This window comes from Dipodomys merriami, unplaced genomic scaffold (genome assembly GCF_024711535.1).
Source record: "Dipodomys merriami isolate MVZ:Mamm:240054 unplaced genomic scaffold, mDipMer1.0.p SCAF_46, whole genome shotgun sequence".
NCBI lineage: Eukaryota > Metazoa > Chordata > Mammalia > Rodentia > Heteromyidae > Dipodomys > Dipodomys merriami.
Window position 1 is genome coordinate 9,685,721 of NW_027206024.1, and position 11,464 is coordinate 9,697,184.

The 11,464-nt window shown below is 38.4% G+C and overlaps 1 long non-coding RNA gene across 3 annotated transcripts; it reads right to left on the bottom strand.

Moving 5' to 3' along the window:
- Positions 1-6,192: 6,192 nt before the first annotated feature.
- LOC138808619 (uncharacterized) lies at positions 6,193-8,935 on the bottom strand. Of its 3 annotated transcripts, none has more exons than XR_011366528.1 (3): positions 8,744-8,935; positions 7,135-7,176; positions 6,193-6,700 (listed from the first exon to the last, which is right to left on the bottom strand). It is a non-coding gene; the product is annotated as an uncharacterized lncRNA (long non-coding RNA). The 3 variants fall into 3 exon arrangements; XR_011366526.1 differs by lacking the exon at positions 7,135-7,176 and adding an exon at positions 8,360-8,491; XR_011366527.1 differs by lacking the exon at positions 7,135-7,176 and adding an exon at positions 8,360-8,552.
- Between the last annotated feature and the right edge of the window lie 2,529 nt (positions 8,936-11,464).

Sequence of the window (11,464 nt, forward strand, 5' to 3'; positions counted from 1 at the left end):
GAGATTGACACACATACAAAAGATTGCACAGTTATACTAGATAACATGGAGGTGGCCAATGAGGTTAGTTTGTCACATAATGGCTGTTTAAACCCGCCTATAACTTTTGGTTTAAATGACTCACTAATTCAGTGGGTAAGGTGAAGTACGCGCAAAAAGCGGAGTTTACGGTAAGAATACACAAAGGAGGAGTTTAGTGGAGTTTACCATAAGCACGTGAATAAGGTACAGTTTACGGTAAGCTCGGTAAGCTCGAGATGTTGCCAGTAGGAGCCAGTTTACAATCTATCTGTTTTATTGGTCAGTCTGTAACAGAACAATCAAGGTGACTTAGGTTGTTAAGGGGAGGGAACATAGGGCAATTCTGTCCATTCCAGGAACTGGGCTGGTTGGAACCAAGTTCTAGTAAACCTTGATTAAAGGTTTTTCCTCTTCTAAAATCCCTAAAACAAAGGCGAAGCCATGAAAGAAACTGTACCAGCTCAAGTCTCCTCTTAGGACATACTTCAGATCTTAGGGGAGTTCTAGGTTTAGTCTGCTGAGGAACCTCCATTCTGCCTTCCAGAGTGTTTGAACCAGCTTACATTCCTACCATCAGTTTAGTGTGTTTCCATTTAGCCACATCCACCTCCACATCTGTTATTATTTGCTCTCTTGATAATGGCCATTCTAACTGGGGTAAGGGGCATCAAAATGTGGTTTTGGCTTTGATTTGCATTTCTTATATGACCAGTGATGCTGAGCATCCCCCTTCTCTTTCTGAGAAGCCACACTATTACAGGTTTGTAGTGTCTCAACAGAGGCATAGAAAATTATAATATTGTATGCTTTTTGTTGTACATTCACTTCATTTGGCGCTTCCAATGACTCTTAAACTTATAGTAAAGGTTTATACTATTTCCCTTACTGAAAAAAAAACACTGATTTTCAAAAAATATAGGAAAAAGTCCCTTTGTCAGGGGTCCAGGGAATACTAAGGAAGATTCTTTACTGGGAAATTTTATTTGGTTGCTTGTTTGTTACATCACTTAAACACATGTTGAATTTGGGGTTTCCCCACCAAAGCTTCAACAAACCAGAAACTATGTTACCTCATTGGATTTTGCTACAAAAGTTACAAAATATTTTGACATATATTTGATTTGGTGTTTTGGTTTTTTTTTTACTTTTGGAGGGCTAGTGGGCCAGTACTCAGGCTTGAACTGAGGGTCTGGAGCTCTTGCTTAGGTTATTTTACTCAATGCTGTCACTGTGCCACTCGAACCACATCTGCACTTCTGGTTTTTTGCTACTTAATTGAATATAAGAATCTTGAGGATTTATTAGCTTGGGTTGGCATCAAATTGTGATCCTCAGATCCTACCTTCCTGAACATCTAAGATTACAAGAATGAGCCGGAACCTGGATATATTGTGCTCCCTATGAAACCTAAACAATGGCACAGAATTCTGAAGCATGTGTGTATGGTTACGTATTTAAAAATTAGTTAGAAAAATATAGACCTTTATGTGTATGTGTGAATGTGCTGAGGGAAATGAGGATGTATCTGCGGATTTTGAGGAAAGATTTAACCTAGGGCTTTTCACAGATTTAGCTACACTGTACAGAAAGCTTGAGACTAAAAGTGAGGTAAATGATGTCATTATTCCATTTATCTACATCCCTTGCTAACATATGCATATACTGTGGTGTTGTCATGAGTATTTTGTGTATGGGAGCCAGTACTGGGGCTTGAATTCAGGACCTAGATACTGTCCCTTAGCATTTCATGCGATTCTAATACTCTACCATTTGAAGCACAGCTCAGCTTTCTTCATTTACTGTTTAATTGGAGATAGAAGTCTTTTTTGCTGTTGTCTTTGAACTGAGTTTCTCATATCTCAGGGTCCTGAGTAGCTAGTTTTACAGGCCTGAGCTTCCAGTGTTTTAGCTTTTCATTATTACTTTCACAAGCTACATGCTCAAACACATTCCTTGCATTCAAAAATTTCACTGTTCAGGCTGACTGACAAGTTGTGAGGAAACATGGTGGAGTGAATAAGTTACCAAATGGGCCTCTAGCCCCATTAACATCATTCTTGTCAGTAACTTTCCTTTAAGTGAGTGAGTAAGTACATATTTCCACTTTCACTCTGACATTTTAACTGGAACTTATGAAATGTTTTTGATATAACTTTTAAATGTTATCTCCCAAACAGGAGATATTATTTGAATGTTTTGATAATATTTAAGATGGGGGTGGTCTTGTGTGTCTGGATGTCTGTGGACAGAGGCCATCCAGCTGGGCTTCAGGCACAGAACTGATGCTTCCTGTCTGCTGGTTGCAGAGAGGAAGGTTTTCTTCCTGGTCAGGCTTTGAATTGAGATCCTTTCATCTTAAACTTCAAAGTAGCTAGGATAACAAGCATGAACCACCACCAACTGGCTTGTTTTAGAAGCATTAATTGTTTTTCATTCATTGCTTTTTTCCTGGAAGGTTGATCTAGACAGGCTGCTTGTACCTCATGATAAGGTGATTTGAATAATACCCCTTGCCTCTGGCATTTCTGAAACCCATTTCCTCAGTCAAATGAATTTGTTGTAAAGCCAATAGCATTTTCCTTCTTAGATGTTAGGTAGCTTATTTAAATCTCTTATACTTTCATTTGACAAAGCAATCAGGAAGTTTCTGTAAAACCCTACTTCTTGAGAGCATTATAGTTAGAAGGTATAATGTGCACACTTTCATATAGTCTCGCCTTTTATAAACATATGTTACACGATTGGGTGGAAGAATGACTATTGAAATAACTTGACCACTGTAGAATTTTTAAGCTTTAATGCTTATTAACTCAGAGGAGGATTAAAAACATTCAGAATAGTAGAATGTGGCTATTACTCATTTGATGTATGTGGAAAGATGATCAGAATTCTGATTAATAAAATATATCTTCAAATTTCCAGTGGTAGAATGCTATGCTAACTAGGAGGAGACAGTGTAGATGCCAGGGCTTTGAAAGCTGGTAATGCAGCAAAATATCAGGGGCGAACATTTGCTAAGGATACAATTTCCAAGGCTTATACCAAATATATTGAATTAGAATGCTAAGTGATGAATGACAGCACCAAATTTTATTTGTTGGCTTCTTTGTTTTGGAAGTCCTGGGATTTGGACCTAGGGCCTGGGTGCTGTCCTTTAGTTTTTTCCTGAAGGCTAGTGCTCTACCAGTTGAACCACAACTTCATGTCCATATTTCTGGTAGTTAATTGTAAATAAGTCTTACCAAATTTCCTCCTTGGACTTGCTTCAAACCTGATCCTCAGATATCAGCCAAATGAGTAACTAGGATTCCAGTTGTGAGCCACCAGAGCCCAGGTAGAATCACATTTTAAAAGTATTCTTTACTGAATCAGATGTGTTTGACTACTATTGTAGCACTTTGGTTCCAGTGGGTTGTTAGATTTAAACTAAAATCAGAACTTTTCTTCTTGTAACCGGCAGCATCCAATATCTATCTAATTTATACCTATCTTCATTTTGGATCTTTTTCTTCTTTGTACCTTTCCATTCTTAATTCACAAGCAAGCATGTCAGTGCTGTTTTCATTTTCTGAAGCAAATCAGTTCCATTCCCATCAATGGGCGATGTATTTGCTGTCCTTACTGTCTGGAGTACCTGCTCCTAGATAATTACCTGGATGTTGGCTCTCATAACAACATCCCCAATATGAAGTTGTTGCCACAAAATCACCAATTTCATGTCTCTGATTTATAGAAATTATCATTATGATTTCTGGTTTTCTTTACGTCATGAAATTGCTGAGGAGAGAGCCACATTCACTTCTGTTTCTCCAACACCTGTAATAGTGCCTAGTCCTTAGTGCTCAGGGGCCTTACATGGAGATCAGCCTTCCCCAGCTCAATTTATCCTAGCTTCCGGTCAGGACAGCTGTTCAAGCTGAAGGTTAGTGGCTAGTATTCATTCCCTCTCATTCTTTGTGCCTTTTGCTGTTGTTGAGCCAACTTTAGGGCAAAATCAGTGCCTGAGACCTATTTGCTGCTATGGCAAAGATGGCTATGAAATCATAGAAGTTATGACCATTGTATTGTGAAGGTGTGTGAGGACACCAACCCCCACACAATTTCCCCAAAATATGTGTCTCCTTTGCCCAGGAGTGCATTCAACAATTCAACAACCAAACTATCACCCAGTTCTTGATAAACTCAGAGTATGTTTCCATTTCCTTTAAAAAAATTCAAGACATGCCTTTGATGATTTGTCAATGAATTACTGAAATAGAGTATATAATTTTATGTATTTGTAAGTCTTTGACCATCTATCTTGAGCCCTTGCCATATTTCTATGTGTTTGCATCTTGTGAAGGGAAATAATGTTTAATTCAGTATGATCAGAGACTACAGTTTGGAACCTTTTGGAGGGAATGCCAACTTTCCATCTGATGTTCTACAAATTGCCATGTTGGTACAGGAACTGTGTAGACTGTCATAAGATAAGAGGCTTGTCCTGATTTCTACTGACTTTCCTCTGGGGTCAGGGGGTGTGATCCCACTGCCTATGTGTTTATTTGCTACACTGGAGGGACCAGACCTCCTCTGAAAATCTACGACTTGGTTGTAAGAGATACTAAATCTCATAACCCAGCTTCCCACATCACTAGGATTACAGGACTGAGTCTCATGGACTCAACTTTTTTATACATACTATATTCAATTTCATTACATTCACTTTCATTTTATTCACATAATAGACAGATATATACAAATATATGTATATGTTTATTCATCTATTTATAATCTGTGTTATATATAGAAACACACAAATATATTCTTATAATTATAATCAAATTATATCACTACTTTCCCCAATAATATTTACACTAATATTTTGTGCAAAAAAATCAAGTTTAAAATTTAAATGCCATTGTAGTTGGAAAAATCATATTCAGTCTTATATACTATGTAATATACTATATATAACATCAAGAATATAACATGTATTTACATATAACTGATTTAAATGTGGAGGATTTTTTCTTCCTGATTTTGTATTTGTTCATCTATGTAAACCTTCTTTTTCCTATTATGGCTTTTGCTTTCCATTATACATATTTTCTATATATTTTCAGCCCTAAGTAGACTTTTTTATAATATTGGAGCCAAATTTTTCTTCCATATTTGTCCAAAGCACAATGAAGTTGTTTTCAAATTCGAACTCACTGTTGGAAGAGAGCCCACATACCACTATAAGTATTGTGGCATTTGTCGCATTTGACAGGATAGCCTTCTAGGACATCTGATCTTCTATGTACTAGACCTTTTATAGCCACCTTATGACCCCATGCAGGCATGGCCTGGCTTCCTTGCCACTCCCTGTGCATTTAACATTTCCCATTATATCCAGTAGGCTCTCTAATACAGCCCCCTGTCTCTCTGTGTTCCCCCCCAGAACACATATGCACAATGTTTCAGATTGTAGGATTAAAAAGAAATATATTTAGGATTCATGAATTTTAGAATATGTCAAAAACATTATTTTAATAAAGTTAAAAAATAAATAGGGTGAACCTTTTACATCAGGACATAAAGAAAAAAAAAGGATTGTCTCAGGAAAAGGAGAAGGAATCAGAAAATCTCCCACAGAGTCCTCAAAGAGATCTACTTCCTCATTAAAGACAGGATTTTCTTCCTGAGTCCAGGTAGAGACAGATTCTAATTTCTCAATTGGAAATTGAATCCCCTGCAAGAGGTCAGATTGGTCTGGGTATTGTGAGGAAAGATTCCCTTTCCTCAACTGAATCTAGATTTTGGACCTCACTCATTGGTTTTCCTGAACATAGACTGGGGTCATTTTCCATTAGCACACATTTACCCTGCACACCAAGAAGTGTTTTTTTGACTGGCTTGGTGGCGATCTAGTTGGATTGTGAACATCAATGGAAGACATTCTGGATTGTCTTCATCCTTGGTGTTATGTGCAGGTACACCTGCATCACATGTGGGGTTCAGAACCAGTGGGATGTCCACAGGACTCAAAACCTACTTGGGCCTTTCTACAAATTGAAAAAAAATCCTCTATGTTCACATGCTTTCTGGAGATCTTCCAATCTCAATCAGTCACCTTTGACGACATCAATGATGGGTTCTTTATCTGGAGCTCTGCAGGAGCTGCTTTACGGTGATGCAAACCTGAGAATGTAAATAGGTACAGAAATCTTAGAGTAGACCCTAGAAGTTAAGGTGTGACTAAACTTCTGAGGATTTAATGGGAGAAGCTGTAGAATTTGAGGTTGGATTGAACACTGATTAGAATGTAGGGTGTTTCAAATGAGTGGCTACTTCCAAGTTCTTTCAAAAGGAGAACAGATTATACCTGGCATAGAATATCCATAAAAGGACATTTTGCCAAACTGAGGAGTACTAAGGTCTCATGACCAATTGGGCCCATCCCTAGAGACCCAGGTTCCATCCCTCCTCACGAGCCCTGAGGCATCTAAACAAGTTCTTCCTCTTTTTCTTGGTATCATGGGTCATGGGTTCCTCCAGCTGGTCCAGAAGAATATATAAGCAGAAGAGCAGGTCTGAAGAGACCATGTTGATCTTGACATTCTGTGTAAGTTCTTTCAGGGTGTCATGGTTCTTAGGCACATAGAAATCATCAGGGTAGAAGTCCATCCACATAGGGAGGATAGAATAAACAATGCTGTGGGAAGATTAGTGAAAAGGAAAATGAGAGCCCACCCTCTCCATCCTGAACCTTGTACTATAGACTCTTTCTGGCAAGACTTGCATGTTGGGAAGTGGGAAGAGACTCCTGCAAGCAGGATGCTCCTCACAACCCACTTCTAGAAATTTCTCAAATATAATCTTAAAAATTTCTCCCTGTGATAAGAAGAGAAAGTTGTTTCCCCAATGGATCTGACTTGTTATATACAGCCCTCCCTGGCATCCATGAGAATCCAAAACTACAACCACATCCACAACTGTGTAATCTGCTATCCGCTGATGTGCCAAACCTCAACCCTCTGATGAAAATAACAACTGGTGTGCAAAGAAGAAAATTGACTTTGATTCAGAAACGTCAAAGGTACCAAGTTTCAAAGGACAAAATTTCTCTTTGTGCCAATGTCCACTTACTTTTTCACTTGTTCATCTTCCTCCCAGTTATGGTAGAAAGATCTGTACCAATGGGAGAAAGAAGTTAACTCTTTGCTTCTCCTTTTCTGAACAAGACACACATGGGACTGTCTAAGTCACAAATGGTAATGTAAACATGAAATGTCATGTCAAAACCAGCTTTACAATGTCGGTGGGGGGGGAGGGGGGTATAATTGGGTGGGGGAGGGGGAGGCTGGGAAGGGAGGTGAAGGGTAAACAAAGGAGGAGGCTGCAATGCTTGGTAAGAAATGTATGCATTATCCTGCCCATGTAATTGTAGCCCCTCTGTACAGTATGTTCTCAAATAAAATAAAATAATATTAAAAAATAAAAAATAAAAAAATGAATAAAAACTTTTTAAAAAAGTGAAGATATGTCTATACAATTTCATGGAAATACTGTGAGTGTGCTTATATACATCTTTCCAAATAACTGCGGAATGGCTCATGCCTCTAACCCTAGCAATCAGGAAGGTGAGATCTGAGGATCAGATTGAAATCAGTTTGAACCCAGTCTAGTTTGTAAAATCTAAAGACACATCTTCATTTAACCAGCCAAAGGCCAGAACTAGACTTGGGGCTCAATTGTTAGAGTGCTACGAATGTTACAGAACTCAGGCCCCAAATTCAAATTCAAGTTTCATCCTTTCTTCTGTCTATATTCCTTCAAAGGCCTCCAAGATAGTGATTTCCTAGATGAGGGTGGAGGTTGGATGAGACCGGCTCATTCTTTTAATCCTATTCTTTCAGCAAGAAAATCATTAAGGCTCCACTAGCTTATGAGGCAAATGAAATGTTCTGGCAGCCCAGTCCTAAGGAATTAGTCGAAGACTGCTCTTCTTTGTCTCAAGCCAAGCTCCTTTGATAAGACCCCAGTGATACAGTCTCAGAGAGGTACCAATTATTCCAATATTCTGGAGGGGGTCTCATCAGTCTTGGGTTTGAAGGAGGAAATCTCACTTTTTTTTGTCAGTCGTGGGGCTTGAACTCTGGGTTTGGATGTTATCCCTCAGCCTTCAACTCAATGTGAGCACTCTACCAGTTGAGCCACAGCACCACTTCCGGTTTTCTAGTGGTTTACTGGAGATGAGTCACATGGACTTTCCTGTCCAGGCTGGCTTTGAACCTTGATCCTCAGATCTCAGCATCCTGAGTAGCTAGGATTACAGGTGTGGGCCACCGGCACCCGGCTAAGGAATACTCACTTTTTAAACAGAATATCCAGCAACTGCTCTATTGTCCCCGCTTTCTATAGTGGTGGAGGAAGTTTCCAACATAGAAGAGATCAGCTTTCTGGTAGGCAGGGACCAGGTCCATTTCCAGAATTTCCAGCAAACCTGAGTCCAGGCACCATATATTATAAGGCATATTCAGGGTTTGGGCTGACTCATTGTCACACTGGGGTTGTAAAAAAGAATGGATCTTTGAAACATGGAAATGGGAGTACACTTAAATTGAGTAATTGTAATAGACTGGATTGAAAGCTACACAGTAAATATTTTCTCAGTCTACTCATATAAAAGCACACAAGAAGAAGGTTCTAGTGTGGGCTAGGATGAGATTAAATAGGTTTCCTGTCATAGTTTTACCTTGCCGGAGTTGCCTTGGTTTCTTCTTATAACAAGGCCTGAGACATTGGTTTCGTGGTTTAGCACTGATCCATTGTCTGCAGCATCGAGTGAGGCACACACCACTCATGCCTGAGACCTGAATCTCTTGAACTTTGAAAACAATACAGGAGCATCTTTCTTGTTCCTGAGCCACAGGCCAAGTGAGCTGGCTTGAGTTGACTTTTAGTTATAGTTGCTTGGCTCTCAGAGTTCCATATTCTATTCCATTATGAGGGAGGTAGAGTCATATCTCAGAGCCTAATCATCTAAGCTGCTTGCTCACATAAGACCATCCCAAAGACAAACTGTAGACTGAAATCTCCCTTCCTACTTCACTCTATACACATGTGGATATTGTCAAATCCCAACATTATCAGCTAGGCCTAGATAAAGTCATGGTCTCAGTCTCAAAAAGCCCTTCCTAGCTCAGATCCCACCCTTATTTGTCACTATTCTTCTCATCCTGCACAAATCATTTTGCCTCTCAGGGCCCTCTCAGCCTGCCATGTGTTTCTTGCATGTATTATTGACATCCACTTACTAGGACATTGTTAGGTTTTTTGTTTCCTATTTTTCTGTTTGCTCTTGAAGGCTCTGTGTGCTGTCAGCTGGAAAAAAGGTAAGTACCTAGAGGTGGGAAAATAAAAAAAGTATTGAAAAACAAACATTATACATGTAGTCAAACATTTTGTAAGACAGAAGAGCATTTTTGAAACTTTTATTATATTTTATGAATGAGGGGAAGGGGAGAAGGGAAGAGGTGCTGCGTTGTCTTCTCATAATTTAATGGTTATTATTTTAAAATACTATATTTGAAGGAATGTAATATTTAAAGATAAAAACTGTACTCCTGTTCTGTTTATAAGCTAGGCATTTATAAAGCATTCCTCACTAAAGTCTTGTCGTTTGTGTCCCATGAACTGTCCTCCTCCTTCAAAATAATCAAGGAAAACCCTTCACAAATAAGTGGGATGTTGTCCAATATCTGGATAAGAATTTAAGAGACAATATTGCCTGCCATTTTGTGCATGTACTTGTGTGTGTGTGTGTGTGTGTGTGTGTGTGTGTGTGTGTGTGTGTGTGTATGTGGGTGAACGTGTGTCTGTGCATAAAGGTGTTTTAAGATTTGAGCAAGGACTATATGACAATCCCGAGGATCTTTCCCTTCACTGTAGTGCTCTACCAATTGTGCCAAAGTTCCACTGCAAGTTTTTGTAGTGAACTGGAGAGGAGAGAGCCTCCAAAACCTGGTGATAAACATTGTTACTGGAGGTAGTGGGGTTGCATGTTTCAGTCCAGCTTCACAACACTCAATATCATAAAACAACAACAGCAAAACCTAATATCAAAATACAATAATAAGATGTAATTAGAATAAAATTTAGTGATATAGTCTGTTAGCATAACTTTCATGAAACCTTGGTTGTAATGATTTAACAACACAAAACCAAATAAATTAGATAATTTCAGTAAATTCTATAAATTTTTTAATTCCATCTTAATAACGGAACAAGAAAACATTCATACTCATAAGGAGAATGTAAAAATGATAAAAGATGGCAGATTATGAAATAGGAACTTCTACACTGCAGGAAAATTATTGTCATGGTTAATATATGGTGGTATTATAATGGTGAATATATGATAATGTTCTTCAGAACAGCAATAGATAAATATATATTTACTGCACATAGTTTAACTTGTCTATCTCTATCAACTTCCAGTCTTCAAGTGCACATTATCAATGTATTCATGTTTATGGTATATTCCAAAAAAATAACTATCAGAGGCAGGAGTTACCAAAATATATTACCTTCAAAGTGTTAGGAGATAAACTTGCTAATTATATTGACTATTTTATATATTAAGCATGTAGTCTGTTATCATTGTATCTCTAAGTATGTACAAACACTACTTCAAAGTGAAACGAAATACAACAAGGTTTTGAAGGCATATGCCTGTAAAGCTAGCTATTTGGGACATCACTTCAAGACCAGTGTAGTTTTACCTGCAATGCTCCACAACCCCTGGCTCTGTGTGATGGAATACGTCTATCATACCATGTCCATTGGGAGCTTAGAGCAGGAGGATTTCAATTCCATGCCATACTGGGCAAGAACTTCCACATGGCTCCATCTCAAGCAAAGAAGGTTCAACACTCCCCCACCTAAGTGAAAATAAAAATAAGAGCATTGTAGTATAAGAAACAAACAATATTAAAACATGCCAATACAAACCATCATGAACAACACACACCTAGTGTTTGTTTCTCATACCTGTAATCCTAACTATAGCTAGGATTATATATGTGAGCCAGAGGCACTAGGCAGTTCATTATTTTAAAAATTACTATTTGAGTGTCTGCTTTGACTCCGAGGTCTTTGATCCATTTGGAGTTGATTCTGGTGCAAGGATCTAGCTTTAGTCTTCTACAAGTAGATAAGCAAATTTGCCAGCACCATTTACTGAAAAGGCTGTCTTTCTTCCATTCTATTTTTCTAGCTCCATTATAGAAGATTAGATGGCTATAGGTCTGTAGGTTCATTTCTGGGATATCAATTCTATTCCATTAGAACTGAGGTCTGTTCTTGTGCCAGAACAAAGCTGTTTTGATTACTATGGCTTTGTAGTAGAGTTTGAAATTTGGTATTGATGTTCCTCTAGCACTGTTCATTCTATTAAGGATCATTTTTGCTATTC